Source organism: Protopterus annectens, chromosome 2.part1, assembly GCF_019279795.1.
Source record: "Protopterus annectens isolate FY-2018-M chromosome 2.part1, PAN1.0, whole genome shotgun sequence".
In the NCBI taxonomy this organism is placed as follows: domain Eukaryota; kingdom Metazoa; phylum Chordata; order Ceratodontiformes; family Protopteridae; genus Protopterus; species Protopterus annectens.
The window spans coordinates 873,592,310-873,610,357 of record NC_056729.1 but is presented as its reverse complement, the minus strand read 5'-3'; the positions used below and the strand labels follow the sequence as shown (position 1 = coordinate 873,610,357).

Below are 18,048 nucleotides of genomic sequence, written 5' to 3'. Positions count from 1 at the left end.
GACTTCTTAAAGCAAGAATTTGATTTGAGAGATGCATGTTGGTTAGAGATTCAGACTTTTAGACAACATCTTATCAATAAAATTGATTTAATGTCTTTAACAGTTAAAGAATCTGTTCCAGTTCTGATTGATTACCTGATATTAAACTTACAACATAGAGTTTCTGATAAAGGTAAGCTCTCACACATACATAAAATTATTAGAGAAGAAACTCATTACAGTTCAGATACCTATTGGAATTATTTCATTTCCATTAATGGTGAATCACCTAAAAAACAAGATAAACAATATATATTGGAATCTGCTTATAAAACTACTTCTTCCATTAATTGGAGACTTTTTACTTGGAAATTTTTACATAGATCTTTCTATACACCTTTAATGATGAATAAAATAAATAATAAAGACATCTTATGTAAAAGATGTAATGTAGAAATAAATGCTGATTGGGCACATATGTTTTATGACTGTGTAAAATTGAAGGAATATTGGAAATTAATCAATGATTTTTTGCAGGCCCTTTTCACAGATAATTTCATTATTTCTAAATCACTTATATTATTTAACACTCCTGTTCCTAAAAATGTTAAAAAAGTTAAACTTCCCTTATTATGGTCTATTCTAGCAGTGGCTAGAAAAATAATAACCAGAAATTGGATTTCAGATGCTCCTCCTTCGTTTAATGAATTTAAAAATGTTATGACTGAAGTGTGTCATATGGAATTGATGACAATAAAATCAAGAACTATTAGAAAAACGTCTTCCTATATTATATGATATACTTTACAAAATCTGTTTAAAAAATCTTAGTTTCAATAGTAAGACATTACAGTTTAATCAATTGATTTGATTTGTAGTGGATGTCTCTGTAAATACTTTGTTTTTTTTATTGAATGTTATAACGATTTATATTTAATTGCTTGTATAAGATTGTTATGATGTTTATTTTGTATGTTAAAAACAATAAACCTGTTTTAAAAAAAAAGAAAAAAAAAAAGAAAATGCATGCTAATATAAAACCATTCTACCAACTGTCTACATTTGTAAGAACAATATTAAAATCTTGTCCCAATGTTTGGGCCTATGTCCCACCATTATATATGGCCCTGTCCAGATTTTTGGCTGTAAGAGGTATGGGCAACATGTAGCCTTATAATAACAATACAACAAAAACCGTTTGAGGACCAGAGCAGATGTATGGGGCAAATGCTGGACAACCTGCAAAATAGGGACAGTCAGAGGAGTGAAGTCCATAACCCTGTGTGTGGTGTTACATCTCTTACCTCAGTCACAGCATACCTACAATTACATACAGCAGCAACTGTGGACAAAGACAGGAACTGGAGCAGAGCAGGACAAAGGCCCACATATAAGGGGAAGGAGGAACTACTGCCTAGACAAATGTCTGCAGAATAGAACAGTTCATGCAGTAGCATGGATTCCCTGCACTGTATGGAGTTGGTAACCCAAATGTCTGTCAGTGGTTCCTCACATCAATCTATAATGATCTACCACTTACGTACCAAGAAATCACAGTGCTATGTAAAATGTACTAGATATATTATGCAAAACTCTGTTCAGTCCAATACACTCTTTACACACCCTATATATGGGTCAGATAGTATGGACAGCACACAGCCATGAAATCCCTCAGGTATTATATTATGGAGGTGCTAGACTGTTTCATCAGGTTCAGCAACAATTGACTGTAGCACACAAAATTCTGGACCGGAGTACAGGTAGATCTGGCCTGGAGTCCCATTGTAAATATAGATGGTCATACTGGGCATGCTCCTACACTTGGCTAATTTCAGCCCATGTCTGAACCCACATCTGACTATAAAATTGTGATGCCAGTATATCTCTGTGCATATAGACAGCTATGTATACCTTAACTGTCTCTTCCTATCCCCATCAGATATTATTACCCATTTCTGTCTGTATGTGGCACACATAAGATATATGTGGATCTTTGGATGCATGTATATATAAAATATATATATATATATATATATATATATATATATATATATATATATATATATATATATACTGTATATAGAGAGACAGACTGAGAGAGAGAGACCCAGAAAGGCATAGAGTGATGTGCTGCAGCCACTCATACACCATCTGCAATAGTATGGTGAGCTCTAGTGTGTAATAGTAGGTAGGTAGGGGTTCTCATCTCACATCAGGCACCTTGTTTGTGTATGTGTGTTTGTGTATATATTCCACATACAGCAGAATACACATGCCTAATAGGCCTATGTCTGTGTAATGGTCATTCATTTTATAGCCCTATGACTACTGCCCTCCACAACAGTGGCCTCCCTGTCAGCAGCTACTGATGTCATCCACCTCAACAGCAATGACAGACACTATCCAAATGTATAAGCTCTGTGGTGCATACGATAACTATGTAGTACTATAGTGTATACAGCTAGATAGGTAGTGGTTCCAATCCCAGCAATGGCAACTCAGTGTGTATAAGTATATCCTCTTGCTGTTGTTTTTATTTCTTGCCTATGCGTGTGCAATGCCAATACATTTTAAAGCCTGTGCCTACCTGTGAACCTCCTCATTGGCCTACTTTACAGGGTCTGCTGATGTCATCCATCTTAGATGCCCAGTTACACATTCCCCAGACACATAAGCTCTGTGGCGCATGCAATAAATACGTAGCACTATAGTGTATACAGCTAAATAGGTAGCGATTCTAATCTCAACAACAGCAACTCAGTGCGCGTGTGTAAGTATATCCCCCGAAGCTGTGTGTATGCAATGCCAATACATTTTAAGGCCTGTTCCACCTTGTTACTCCCCCCATTGGATTACTTTACAGGAACTGCTGGTGTTATCCACCTTAGATGCACAGTTAGACACTCTCCAGGTACATAATATACAACTAGATAGGTAGGGATTCTAATCTCAAAACTGGCAACTGTGTGACTCTGTAGGTACATAAGCTCTGTGGCACATGCAATAAGTATGTAGCACTATAGTACCTACAACTAGATAGGTAGGAGTTCTAATCTCAGAACTGGTGTTTGTGTGTGTGTGTGTGTGTGTGTGTGTGTGTGTGTGTGTGTGTGTGTGTGTGTGTGTGTGTGTGTGTGTGTGTGTGTGTGTGTGTGTGTGTGTGTGATTTTGAGGGCCTGTTAATCCCACCATTGGATTACTTTACAGGTCCCAATGGTGTAATCCACCTTAGATGCAGAGTTAGACACTGTCCAAGTACATAAGCTCGGTGGCACTTGCAATATGTAAGTAGCACTGTAGTACATATAAGTAGATAGGTAGTGGTTCTAATCTCAAAACTGACAACTCTGTGTGTGTGTGTGTCTGTGTGTGTGTGTGTGTGTGTGTGTGTGTGTGTGTGTGTGTGTGTGTGTGTGTGTGTGTGTGTGTGTATGCATATCCCCTTGCAACAGTGTGGTGGTGTGCAATGATTATACCATTTTAAGGGCCTGTGTAAACCTGTTAACCCCCCTGTGGGAACCTTTACAGCACCTGCTGGTGTCATCCACCTGAATAGTAGTGTCCAACACTGCAAAAGCATATCAGATCCATGGCACATGAGATAAGTATTTAGAGTTATAGTACGTACAGCTAGACAGGCAGGAGTTCTACACTCAACAAGGACAGTTCATGAGTGTGTGTGTGTGTGTGTGTGTGTGTGTGTGTGTGTGTGTGTGTGCGTTTGTGTGTGTCTATGTGTGTGTGTGTGTGTGTCTGTGGGGGGGTATATATATCCCCTTGCAGCAGTGTGACTGTGTTAGGCCCAACACCAGTCCCACCTTGCAGATTGCAGTCCATGTTTTGCCAGGTGTATCCTGTGAAAACAAGTAAAATAATACATAGGTCCCAAGAGTGTAGGACAACAAACATTTCCTACATGTTTGTAATAGTTGCATAAACCAGTCATTTTACATCAGAAACACCTGAATGCTCTGAAGCACAGCATAACCTAGGGAAATGCTTTAACAAATAAGATGTCATATTAGCAGACCAAGAAAAATCCTGTCCTTTGCACTTGCCTAGGTATGGTTTGCCCTGCCAACTTTCACTATACTACAAGAAATGTCCCACATTGGACATTCTTTAAGGTGGCAACCCTATTCTATGTTGCCTATGTGTGTGCAATATGTATACATGTCGAGGCCTTGTGGCTAGCCGCTGCCCCTACATAACCCACATGTATCTAGGCATGAATGCTAGCCACCACCACCCACATATAGAGGTACCAACTAAGGCTGTGGAAACTGTAAGTTGTGTGCTGTCTGTCATTGACCCACCAAATGATGTTAGCACACTGCAACAGGGTCTTACATCGGGTACAGGTGCCAAGGTTCTGGCCTCAAGCTAAATGCATAAAACAGTATCATCATGCCATAAAGCAAGGACATGGTCCCACTGTTTGCCACATCATTGGCAACCCCATAAGCACACAACCTGTGTGGAGAGACCTGGGTACTCAGTTTGATAACAATGTCACATTCAGCCATCATTTAGTGGCAGTGGTCAGAAAGGCCTTGTACGTGGTGCAATTCATAGGTAAAGGGAGTGCATCCAGAAAAAAGGTGGAAATTGCCTCTGTATAGTCCTCAGCCAGTAGAACAATGATTTAATACAATGGCCCATTTGATATGTACCTATCCAAACATCTGCACCAACTAGAAAGGCCATGATAATACCCACAAAGGTAACCCATGCCCTCCAACACCTGTCCCATGCAGACAGCCTCTAATCAGTAGTGCCCCACTCGGTATCAGATAGGTTGCCCAGAGGTGGGCTGTGGTACACCTACAACCCAATGTTGGACCCTGCCCTTCAACAGCTGCCTCATATATACGAGCCTACTTCCCCGCACATTACCAGAACAACAGGTCTGAATCTGATAGGCAACATTAACAAAACCTACTGGACAGACAGATGTGTCTCCCAGAGGCTGCCCTGTCTCAGGAATGCACATCCCATACATGTCAAACAGAGTACCATGCAGACCCTCATCAAGTGCAGCCATGATGATTGGATGGGATATCACAAATCTGTTCCAGGTGTCCCACATGTGTCCTTTAATGACAGGGGCAACAGGTGCTGATAGATGATTCTGTTGGGGATAAACTAATGGCTAGGCTTGCTAGGGACCCAGGGCCATTACTGTAGAAACCTTCTATGATCCTATGAACCTATGATCCTACTGAACTCCCATGTGACATGTACCAAGAGTAGCATGCTGTGTCAAGGGGTATGCATGCAAGATTATGCTGTCTACCCCCATTGTCCCTGACACACTGTTCTACACATACGCACCTAGTTAACCATGCACATGTACAGCCGTACATTGGTGACGTCACATTCCTGTGTTGCCACCATGCCATCCTGAGCCACTGTATTGGCAGCAGTTCCCTGTGGTGTAGACACACAGACACCCAGAACAGAAACAGAAAAGGTCTGGGAGACAATGTTCAGTCAGCAATACTAACACCAAAGCACATTCATGGAACAAAGGTACATACACTGTGATGAGTACTCATGACACGTGCCTGCAGACGCCACTTTACAGGGCATAACACTATTGCACTACTCACTGTCAGTAACTATACTATAGTCACCCTGTCTAATAGACACATATTAGCATGTCCCTGCATCAATGGAATGGATGACAGGGATGTGGCACAGGTATCATCACATGCACAGGGGGTGGTGTGGGGTTGCCAGAGGCCTTGGCTGTGCCACACAGTGGAAATCATGTGTGTGTCTGCAGGGGTGCTGGTCAGCTGGGCCATGGGAAGGAGCTGTGTGTGGTGCAGGAGGTGGTGACCTGCACGTGACAGTGATGTGTGTGTGTGTGTGTGCATGTACACAGTCAAGGCATGTTCTAGCCCTAAATGAGGGTATGTTGGACAACTGTGAGCCATACATTGCAGAATGTACAGTTCACCATCTCTGGACATGAACATGGGAACTGGTCCTGACAGGTGGCCAGTGACAGATGCAGTAGTACTTTCTGATGGTGACTGGTGCCTGCTGAGTTGACATCCCTTGCGGGACTGCACAGACCACATGCCCATGGCCTGCCACACTGTAGTGTGTACAGCACCCCTCTGCGGTAGTGTTGGTGGTACTGCCACTACAGGCATGACCACGTCGGTCTTAGCTGATGTTGTTGCTGACCTATGTCCATTTGTCTGACACACTACTCTCACCACTTTTCCAGCATGGGCATTGCACAGTTAAGGAGTGATAATGTCTCACCCCATCGTCTATCTGCTACATCGGCAAAATGATGTAGGGCCGTGGATGGAGTCATGGATGCCAAGCAGTCATGCACCCATGCTCATGAGGATCCATCTAGTGTTGCATTCAGAATGTGCCTGTGCCTCCAGGATGGACCAAAACATGCATCGGGTGACACATGCTGTGACACCTCTGACATGGATGGCCAGCAATCCTCCTTCGATCACCCCTCTCACTCTGCCTGTGTGGGACCTTGCCAGATCCCTGGCAATTGCTACTGTCCACAGTCACAGATGTCAAGGTCACCACACTCTCCTGTTTCATGCCACCACCCTTAGACTGTCCAAAATCTGTGGCCACAGGGGACTGGGTGTGTGTGAGCATACTGACTATGTGTGGGGACAATAGGGAGGAAGTAGGATGTCAACACATGGCACAGATTCAGCCCCCAACAACAACACCTGTGCATCACTATGGCCACCATTATCACCAGACTCCAATGTGACACTGACATCAGGTTGTGAGGGGACACACTCCAAACCCCATGGTATCCTTTGAAGAAGAAGACAAAATGACTACATTCCTCCTTGCACTATTATGTCTGCTGCTCCACAAATACACACATATACAGATGAGGTGCCACAATTGCATCATACATACTACCCCATATTACTGATCCCATGTACAACACACACATGCAGACCACAACAGACACAGACAACACAGACCCTTAACAAATGCAGTGCAGCTACATCCAGTTGTTGCTAGTACTATACACCTGTGAGATATGTGACATGTCAGTGTATGTGATGGACCTTCACCTTTAACTCAGTGCACCCTTTTCCACCATACTAATGCCCCCTGTTTAGCAGACTGCCTAGACCTTCACAAAACTATGTGTGAATATATTACAGCTCCTAGAAATATGCTACTGTGATTACCAATGTAATGGGTGGCATTGAACCCCTCCACAACTGAACATATAATTATTGCAATAAGGATAAGATTAACAGTTGTGTCCGCTGCAAACTGGCAGCCCTGAACATGCCTTGAGTACCGATGAGCCATGACAATACAGTTGCACACTCACCACTACAGGATAACAGACTTCAGCCACAATAGAGGTACCTATGGAATTGTGGGGGAGAGGTGCTGCTAGCAGACACAAATGTGACATTGCTACAGAATAATATGTGCATATATCAACATGTACAGTATGAACTGTGATTCCGCCCACATTGCTGACATTCCCAATATGTGTGCACACATGTGTGTTATAAACCACCCCCCACAAATGCAGAATAACCTGACATCAGTGTACAGGTTTGCAGAGGCTGCCACAATGACTGCTACAGTATTAATGCGATGACTACAGGAGGCTTACCTGGATGCTCCTCTGCTGTGAAAGCTCTGCCACCCACCTCCACGACATATGGGGGTATGGATCTTTGTGTGCTGGTGGCTGCACCCAGATTTGCCAGGATCTCCTCTGTGGCTGAGAGTGGTTGCAGTGTTGCAGGCCCTCTACCGGTGCCAGCATGGTTCCTGGCCACAGTTGCAGCCCTTTGCTGTGCATCATTTATCATGTCTGTGGCACAGTGTTGGACCTGTTCTTAGCTCCTTTCCTGTTGCCTGACATGATTCACTGATGCCACGAGGTCTGCCCACAGTGCAGCACATTGTTGCTGATTATGGTGACTCCTCCACAACAGGATCTGGTGATGGAGTCTCATTCTGTCATGTATAGCAGCATTTGCCATGTCTGAAAATGGTGGGTTCCTATGTCGTTACATCACACCTGAAAGACAAGAAGAGGGGAACGCATCACAGGACCACATACATTGCTCTCCATTATGTACACACCCTGCACATCCACATTTACCAGAAATTTCCTCCATTAACTCCCACATCATAACCCACCATCTATCACCACAGTATATATGTGGCTATCAGCAACATAATGCAAGTACACCATGCGTTTCCCTCCTGATCTTGATGTTTCCTGCTACTTGTACATGTTCTCTTAGGTGTTTCACTGCATTTTACAGTTGCACCTATTACTGCTTGTTTATAACCTGTCTACATTGTATGCAGTGGTGTCAGCCTCCTATGCCTGTTTTAAGCACCTGGGCTGTAGGCCCACCCCTTAGGTCTCCCTGGCCTTTGTACCTCAGAGTCTGGAATATATGGCTGCACAGTGTGCTACAGTTTCCCCTGCCAGTCTTGTTGACATGGGCATCCTGACACAGTGTAGCAACTGCCTCATGCACACAGACAACCATCTACAAACACCACCAAGGAATACAATTTGTGAGAGATGCAATGACATTAGTAACCTACACAGCATGCTCTCTCCCTGTCAAGGCCGCATATCTGGCACTGAACAGGTTGTCATCGCAATCAGCATATCTGACACACCACCCACACCTACACAACACACACCGACATATGCATAGGTCCGCAACATACACATCCACTAACAAAGGAGACCTCTGAGGCAAAGATATACAATAACTCCGTAACCCTCCACAGCACATACCACACATAGCCACACACCCATGTCCCACTGCCACAAAGGCATCACCATATATAAAACATAATAGTCATATGAGACTCCATTGTGAGAAACACAGATGTGCCTCTCACCAGGCTGTATATGGGAAGGTCACAGTTACTTGTCAGCCAGGTGCCAGAATCTGCCATATCACATATGCACTGCTGTCTTTCAACAACAGGTACTGTCATGAGTGTGTCATAGTCCATGTTGGTGTGCCTGACCTGACTTGATTATGTGTCCCAGGCAGGTATGTCCCTAGCCTTATGCAACACTTTGCTGTCACCCAGAGTGATGCTGCAATTCAATCAGGAAATGATTGACCTCAACAATTGCCTTGTGATCCTGTGCCATTCCAGGGTGATCTATTTCCTGCAAACCTGGGATGATATGATCAACAAACCATGATGCTTTGCAAGAGATGGCCTGCATCTGTCTCAAATGGCCTTCATGCATCTGGCATTCTTCTTGCCACCCCCATAGTACCTTTATTATGAGACATGGTGAGGTTAACACTACCAACATACAACTGTGAGCACATCACACATTGAAGGCCATGCTGCTAAATGCTAAGAGTCTAAACATGTATCTACACTCATTGAAAGCATTCATAATTCTGGGAAAAGTCACAGACACATTATTTAAAGCTGCAGAGAGCACCCCACCTTTACATGGTCACCCACTCTATCATACAGTCAGACCCCAAAGTGTGGGCACTAAAGCCATGGGATGTGGAGTTTCACTATATATGAAAGACAGGGAGAAAGATGCACAGCAGACACTGCATGGGCAGTTCACCATTACCAAGACACCTATCCACATCATAGCTAGCTACCGGCCCCCACATGTGACCAGGGAGCCCATTCTGCCTATATGGACCTGATCAACTGTATCAGGATTTGGGTTTGTATTCTGATCCTAGGTTACTTGAACTACTCAAACATACACTGAAAGAGGTACTCGTGCCAGCACACAAATGGCCAGAGATCCATCAACAGTAGAAATGCAAACACCTGGGAGCAGCTAGGTGCTACTCCCACATGAGGTGAAGGTCTGTTGGAGTTGATATTAGACAAAATGGGTAACCAGTGCTGCATCCCAACAGTGTCATCCTCCGTGGTGAAAACAGTCACATTTGCAGTCACCATCTCCCACAATACCCATCTAGCTAGGGTCAGACATACATACAACGCCAAAGTTGAATACAGCCTCCTGTGGGGTGGTATACACAACTTTGCAGCTACCATCCCCTCCATAGGCACTGGCACCAATATAAACAAATGCATAAAAGTGCTATACGTACATTTGTACAGATGCATGGAATAAGGTATACCTGACAGGACTACATCATTCTCTGCAAGGATACATACACCTGTCTGGTGGACATCTGTAATAAATAGTGTCTATAACAGGGATGACATACTGCTGTCCAAGATAAAGTAGGGGTAGGTGCCCATTCAACACAATTTCACCTTATTCTGAACTAGCAAATTACATCACTACTGGAATCCTGCAAAGCAAACCCCAGCCGACATTGTTGACATGCACTACAGACAATCATCTTTCCTTCTTCACATATGTCTGCAACATCACAGGAAGAACACAGAGCTGCTCAGTACTGGTAGTCAAAGACACCAGATATACAAGTGATGTAGGTATAGCATACACGATGCCTTACAAATTCAGTGTAGGCTTCACCCCTGTCCCCCATCAGTACATTAGGACATATTCAGTACCTGCCCCCTTACCCTTATATGTAGGGAACAGTTCACCCCTGCCACCTCAAAGTCATGGTATATAGCCACCATAGGAACCTATCACATCACAGGATGCATCCTACATGACCCCAAGCATGACCTTGCAGCACCATAAGGCACTGTATTCAACCAAAGCATGAATACCGCCTTTGTCCCAGCTGAATGGAAGACACCCACTGTCACCCCTTTACAATAAGGTGAGGCATCCACAATCTTGCACATTATAAATCCATCAGCCTAAGTAGGCTGATCTGCAAGGCCATGGCACAGTTTATAGTGAACCTCATTAGCAAGGACACTGGCAATCTCCACGCACTCCATCATGCTCAGTTAGGCTTTGTCAAGGTGGGGATCATGTCTGTTACAATTGGTTGACCTCTTTGACACAGTCACCAAAGCCATGGACAGTGGGTGACAGTGCACACTTCCTACCTAGACCTTGCCAAAGCCTTTGACAGTATTCCCCACTTGGCCATAATAGATACACAGTCCCACCTAGGCATCAGTCCATATGTCACCAGATGGGTAGCACAATGGCGCACTGTCAGGACCCACCTAGTCCACATAGAGGAATACCCCCAAGTGGTAGACCCATAACAAGTGGCATAACCTGGTGTTCTGTGTTTGGGCCTCTGTTATGTGTGATGTACTTTTATGATTTGTAGGGCACAGCCATTGGGCTATGGCCGATCATGTTTGCAGACAAATGCATGCTGGGTGCTGTCACAAGATTTTCTAGTGATGTGGACATCTGCCAAGAGGGTCTCATGCAGACACAACACTTGTGACAGAAACATAGGCTCAGGATTCATACTACTACATGCAGCATCATCCCCTTTGGGGAGAGTGATATCCCCACATATTATCACAGTACTAACAACATTCTAAGCATGCAATAAGTCAAGAGGGTTATGTACACACAGGTTGATCGCAACATGACGTTTGCCCACCATGTTGCTTCCGTTGTAAGGAGAACATTCTACATGCCCCACATCATACATAATGGTATGTCATCCAGGGAATGGGAATCACAACATCCCTGTATTCCCCCATAACAAGGACCATTATTGATATAATGCCCCTGTGATCATTTACCTGGCAAAGCACATGCAGCAGGGAATACCATGGCCTCACATATCTACTATTTATTTATTATCTATTCACATTTGTTGACTGGGAAAGTCCACTGGGCCCGAAGACCCACTTTCAGTGGAGGTCCAGGGAGAAAAGCTCCATACAATCACAGAAATTTATACATAACATCAGCTTAAGTTTGAAAGTCAAGAAAGTTTTTACATAATGCAAATTGAAGTAGATATACAAGACAAATACATGTTATAGAGATATACAATACAAGAAAATAAACCCAATATGTTAAATTTTTAGTAGATTAGCCCATCCTTCTACCCAGTTTCAGACAGACTCCTCAGAGGTGACCTCTGTCTGGCATACAAGGTGATCACGGACTACACCTTGATGGGACTGCTACACAACTCCAAGTCAGGCTTCACTCTATTAACCCACACACACACACCCTCAACCTGGTGTCACATCAACAGGACTTGTTGGCAGGTCACACTCACCCAGCTGTGGAATGGACACCCTCTCCACATCAGCCACGGTAGCTAGTTACACCTTTTCAAGTGAGACCTGGATAACTGGATGGCTAACAGGACATACACACTTGGGATACCACCTGTGTCCCTGTTGGACCGGGGAATTGGGTACTGACTTGCATAAACATGGGCTAAACTCTGGGCTAGGCTTGTGAGGGCCTCAGGGCTAATAGCCTAGTAACCTTGTATGATCCTAGGCATACCAGTTATGGCCTTGTATGCTGTGATGGACTGTGGTGTTATTTATCCACTCCCATCACTGCTGACATCTACTGTGGTGTGTCCCGTATGGGTGACATACCAGTACCATGTCATACATCCACCATCTGATAAATAGGTGAGTGGTACCACAGGTGTATGGAGACAGTCCAGCAACATCTGTGCAGCACAATTATATAGAGCACTGCAAACATGTTGTAGAGTATCCCCTTTGTGGGTGTCCAACATCCGCAGTACACAGATTCATAGGTTCATAGGTTGGCACTAGGCTATCAGCCCTAGGGCCTATACAAGCCTAGCCATAACAATTCCCTGGCTATTTCTTCCCAGAATATTTACTTCCCTGGTCCCCTGTTTAGCAGAGCAACTGATGTGATCCCCAGGGTGAATTTCCTATCTCCCACCCAATTGTCAAGGTTCCTTTTGAAGAGGGCCAAAGAGGTGCTCAGGTTGACATGTATAGGCAGTCTATTCCAGAGTATGGGGAGTCTATGGGCCAGGAACCTATCCCTTCAGCATGTTTTGTTCATTGTGATGACCAGGTTTAGATCCCTGGAGCATGTGGCTCTGAGGGATTGGGATTTCTTTAAGTGTAGCATGAACAACAGCTCGGGGTTTGACATGGCCTTGTATGTTAAGCAGAGATCGCCTCTGACTAGGCAATATGTGACAGAGTATAGCCGGAGTTTTTTAGATGGTCAGCATAGGGGATCTGCTTTAGTCCTGTGATTCTTTTAGTGATGTATTTCTGTGGCCTTTCCAGTTGTTGCAGATGTCTTGTGAGGTACATACCAAATGGAGCATTGTACTCTATAATGGGTCCAATGAGGGATGAGTACAGTGAGACAATGACCTCCTTTTTTCTGTATGAAAAGCCCTTAGTGATGAGGTGTGCCACATAGAAGGATTTCCTGACTGTTGTGGCAATGTGGTTATTGAAGGTGAGACCACTGTCCACCTGTGTCCCTAAGTCCCTTAACACACTTTTGGTGTTTAGTGTACTGCCACTTATGTGGTAATTCATGGGTACATGATTTTTCCCAAAGGGGATAACTCTGGTAATTCATGGGTACATGGTTTTTCCCAAAGGGGATAACTATACATTTCTTGGCATTGAGCTTGAGCCCATGGCTCTGGCACTGTTTTTGTAAGACCCTTTTATAGAATATCCACATCATTTGGGGATTCAATAATGGCTTCCAGTTTGCAGTCATCTGTGAACTTTGTTAGCCAGAGTCCCTTAGTGCTGGCCTATACTTCAGAGAAGTAGATGCCAAACAAGAGCAGTCACAGGACTGAACCTTGAGGTACTCCATTTGTCACTTGTCTGGAGCTGGATTTTGAGTCGACTACTTTTACAGTGTGGGTTCTGTCAGTAAGCCAATTGGCAACCCATTGAGTGATGTAGGGATTAATGCCCAGTTTAGTAAGTTTATCTATGATTCCAGAGTGGGGGATGGTGTTATCGGCCTTGGCGAGGTCCAGATAGGCTGTATGGACCACCTTGCCCTTGTCCATGGCTCTGGAGACTAATTTGAAGAAATCAGTTAGGTTGAGGAGACAAGATCGGCTCTTTATGAAACCAAACTGGGTGGGGTCCAGTATTTGAAGGTTGCCAATGTCTTTGTTTATAAGTTCCATGATAATGCTTTCCATGGCTTTGCAGATCAGGCTCGTCAGACTGATGGGACGATAGTTCCTGGGATCCAAGGTGGATCCCCCCTTGTGGAGTGTGATAACTGTAGCTGTGCGCCACTCATTGGGCATGAAGCCTAAGGTGAGGCTATGATTAAACATGACACTTAGGTGAGGTGCCAGTTTATTTTGTAGTTCATGTAGTACACAGCCCGGGATGTCATCTGGTCCCATGGATGCTGTATTCTTAGCTCTGGAGAGTGTGTTTTTTACCTCTGTGGCCATGATTACCAGAATTTGGCAATTTTTTGGTATCGAGATGGGTCCTTTAGGTGGTGAGAGGGGGTGAAGTTGGCACTGACAAGATCTGCCAGGATATTGGCAATATCCTTGGGATCAGTAGATTTAATGCCATTCTGTTGTAGCTCAGAGCAGATCTGAGCATTGCCATTTAGATTCTTGACTTAACTATAGAATGCCTTGTGGTTGTCCTTGGAATATTTGACAATTTTATTTTCGTAACTAGCTTTGGAGGATTTTATGAGGAATCTCAGCTTCTTACTGAGTCTGGTAAGGGAGTATTTTGCATCCTGGGATTTTCCTCTTTTCTGCAACACTTTCTTCCTTCTGTTTTATAGTGTTTTTATGGCAGGGGACCACCAGATCAGCTTCCTTTTTTTGGAGGAGAGTGTCTTGGTTCTATTTGGAATTACACGATTCATGCACGAGTGGATGTGCTCGTACAGTACCTTAGTGTAGGATTCAGCAGTCAAACTTTCAATTCCCTTCTGCATGGGTGTCATGAAGTTTGTCACTTCTGACTTGAGTAGCATGAAGTTAGCTTTGGAGAAGTTTTTTCTGGAGGTTTCCCTACTGTGGGGCGGGGGGGAGTGGGATATGGATGTCAATGGTGATTAGCTTATGGTCAGACCTGACCAATGAGGTGGTTACTAGTGGTGTGGAGCATCGATCTCCCATGTTGGTAATGACCAGGTCTAGGATGTTTGAGCCTCTGCTGGGACTATGGATTAGTTGATCCAGAGTGTTGGAATTTATGAATTCCAAGAACCATTGGGCAAAGGTGTTGGTACCCGAGTAGTTTTCCCAATTAATGGCAGGGTAGTTGAAATCACCCAGTATTAGGGTGTTTGGTTGTAGATGTTTGCAGAATGTGTACATGTGCCTGATATATGTGGGAACTCTGCCAGACAAATGTGGATGTCTGGAAAACAGCTGGACAATACGTAATGGTTGTTCCCAAACTGTGGGGAATCTGGCTGTCAAACACCAGACACCTCAGAAAACTGTTATGGTACTTTAATATTTGGCACTGTATTCATCCCCTGATGTTACATGCGCAATATGTACACTCAGTTGCTGAGGTGGAGCCCCCCCCCCCACTACTACAGGCTATAAACTGCTGTCCTGCTGTAGGGGGTCAACAGGTATGCCAGCCATAGCTCTCAGGTGATGATATACAGGTGTTGAGTACACAGTGACTTTGCCAGAGTATGTCAGGAACAGTCAGGGACACCAGGACAATGTTTGAACTATGTCCATGTGGCATTCACAGAGTAAGTGGAGCAGACTGACAGTACATCATGTGATATGGCAGCTGTATTCACCACTACTGATTGTCACTATTATCTAATACACAATCCAGTTGCATTTGTACATGATCTGACCATTACTGGGGGGACTCAAAGGTCAGAGTTGTGATCTATGTCACAGCAGACGGAGCCAAAAGGGAGGCCTGTAGTTGCTGGACAGCTGAGTAACAGCGAGATGTAAGTCCAAGATATTTACTACAGATCTCTAGTGTTGTAATCCTTATTTCCTTTGCCTGCATCCCCCAACTGCAAACAATTACATGGGGAGTACTATTACATACCTGGTATACTGCTGTACTCCTTTAAGTGCAGAAATCCTGTTGTAGAATGCTAGGATAGCGCAGTCTGTCATCATAGAGAAAGTCACAGACCTGTGTACCATTGGCAGCAGCTTGTCTTTTGTAGGTAATGCTCATGAACAGCAGATTGCCTGTGCACCAATCTGTGGCTCAGAGTTGCAAATCACATTCAGAACAGCTGGGTTGCATTTTCATTAGCCAAAGTCATGGCAACACAGTGCTGTATTTGAGGCCTTCATGTAGCCCTTTACCCTTTTCCTGACCTGTGAGAAGGACATTATTGAGGTGTGGTGACTACAGCATCACAGAGGGTACATTGAAATACTGTCCACTGTTTGGATTTATGTGGTATGTCCACAGTTTTGCATGCTATGTTTGGCCATTGTGAACAGATGTTCTGATTATGTGGAGGTTTACTGTTTGACAGTGTGGGTGGAGGTCAGTAAGGAGAGAGACAGATGCAAGTATCATATATCATTTGCATCAGAATATGCATGCTGTTGCAGTAGCTACTGGTCTATCAGCTGTGCATGTTTGTAGGGGAAGACTTTGACATACAATGTATGCAGTGCTAACTTAATTACCGTAACAATTCTGACTGCAGTTGTAATTTATTCCGTGAAAGTTACAAATGCAGTTGATTTATTCCCTTCACATTATGAATGCAGTTGTACTTTATTACCAGAACATTATTAATAATACAATATACACATGTTATTCCTTAACATTATTAATGCAGTTGTAACTTTCCTTCATTCACATTAGCAGGTTTCATGCTTTCATCTGTATTGAACCGTACCTGGCATTACTCACTTATATCACTCCAGGTCTATGAACATGTTCATTGCAGTACACTCAAAACAGAATATACATACTGGCAGTTACTACTGTACTATTTCTTAATTATATTACTATATATTGCAGGATATATCTGTACCCACCACACTCTTGGTGTAACCTGGCCTGGCCCCTGCATGGGCCTCCAGGTTGTGAGCTGTCTTCTCTGCAGCTGTGGGGAGAGAAACACACCATTATGCATACCTGTCCATCAGATATTCATATTAGACTTTGGTATATTAATGCTTCCTATACTTACAAACTTGTGGGCATTGTCGTCCAGAGCATCTTGGATCCACTGGGCCAAGAGTTCCCCCTTCCTTTGCTTCAGGTCATTGTAGTGGTGATGCATCTGCTCAGCAGTGTGGGGGATACCAGTTGCACTGGTGAGGTGGTAAGCCAGCGGGTTCCAGGCTTCTGATTTGTATTCTGACCTCTGGTACTGGCCCTGCAGCAGCCAGATGTCATCGTCTTTCATGAGCAGCCCAACCATGACCCTGGAGTCCAACATGCCCCACCTCTGCACCTGGATGTGCGCACCCTCTCCAACCCTTGCACAGGTCAAACTCCAACAGGTTCTGGCTGTAGTCCCACCTGTTCAGCTTAAATAAGGCTGCTTTCCCACACATTACTGCCATTGGACCATTTTTAAAAATACTAAGTGAAGCTTAGCACTGCAGAAACCCTCTGAGCTCAGCTGAGCAGTGCTTAAACTGGCATTGCTTAGCAGTGCCCAAATCAACTAAGTGGAGCTGCATGTTGCTAAGTACTGCTAAAACAGGTCCTGTTTAAGCATTGCTTGGCTTGCCTTAGCAGTGCGTAGCAGAACTTACCTAAGGGCAAAGCAGTATTCATTAAATATAAAAAATATATATACTGAAATTAATTTCTCATTAATGATACTTTATTATTATATATCTATTTTACTTATATCTTCCAACCTTATGTATTCTAATTACATTATCTTGGAATGTGACTTTATTGTTTTGGACACGTGTGTAAACACACATAAAAGGCTGAGTCAACATGATGTATAAGTGAATAAAACCGCTGGTAACTTGAAATAAAATCAAAGTCCTTTAATATGTGAGCACTTTCGCAGTGTATCCACTGTTTCATCAGTCATAATTAACAGACATTGGATCCCAGCTCAAATAGTAAAGGTAAAAATGTACAGCCAATCAGCAATCTCATCATTAATAAAGTAATATACATACATAAAGTGCATATGCAAAACACATCATATTCTGTCTAAGCAACAATTGCTACTTAAATATTGTA

General features: G+C 43.7%; 1 protein-coding gene across 1 annotated transcript in view; it reads right to left on the bottom strand.

Moving 5' to 3' along the window:
• WDR17 (WD repeat domain 17) overlaps nucleotides 1-18,048 on the bottom strand; it is a 1,021,977-nt gene that overhangs the window by 308,792 nt on the left and 695,137 nt on the right. The window lies entirely within an intron of this gene.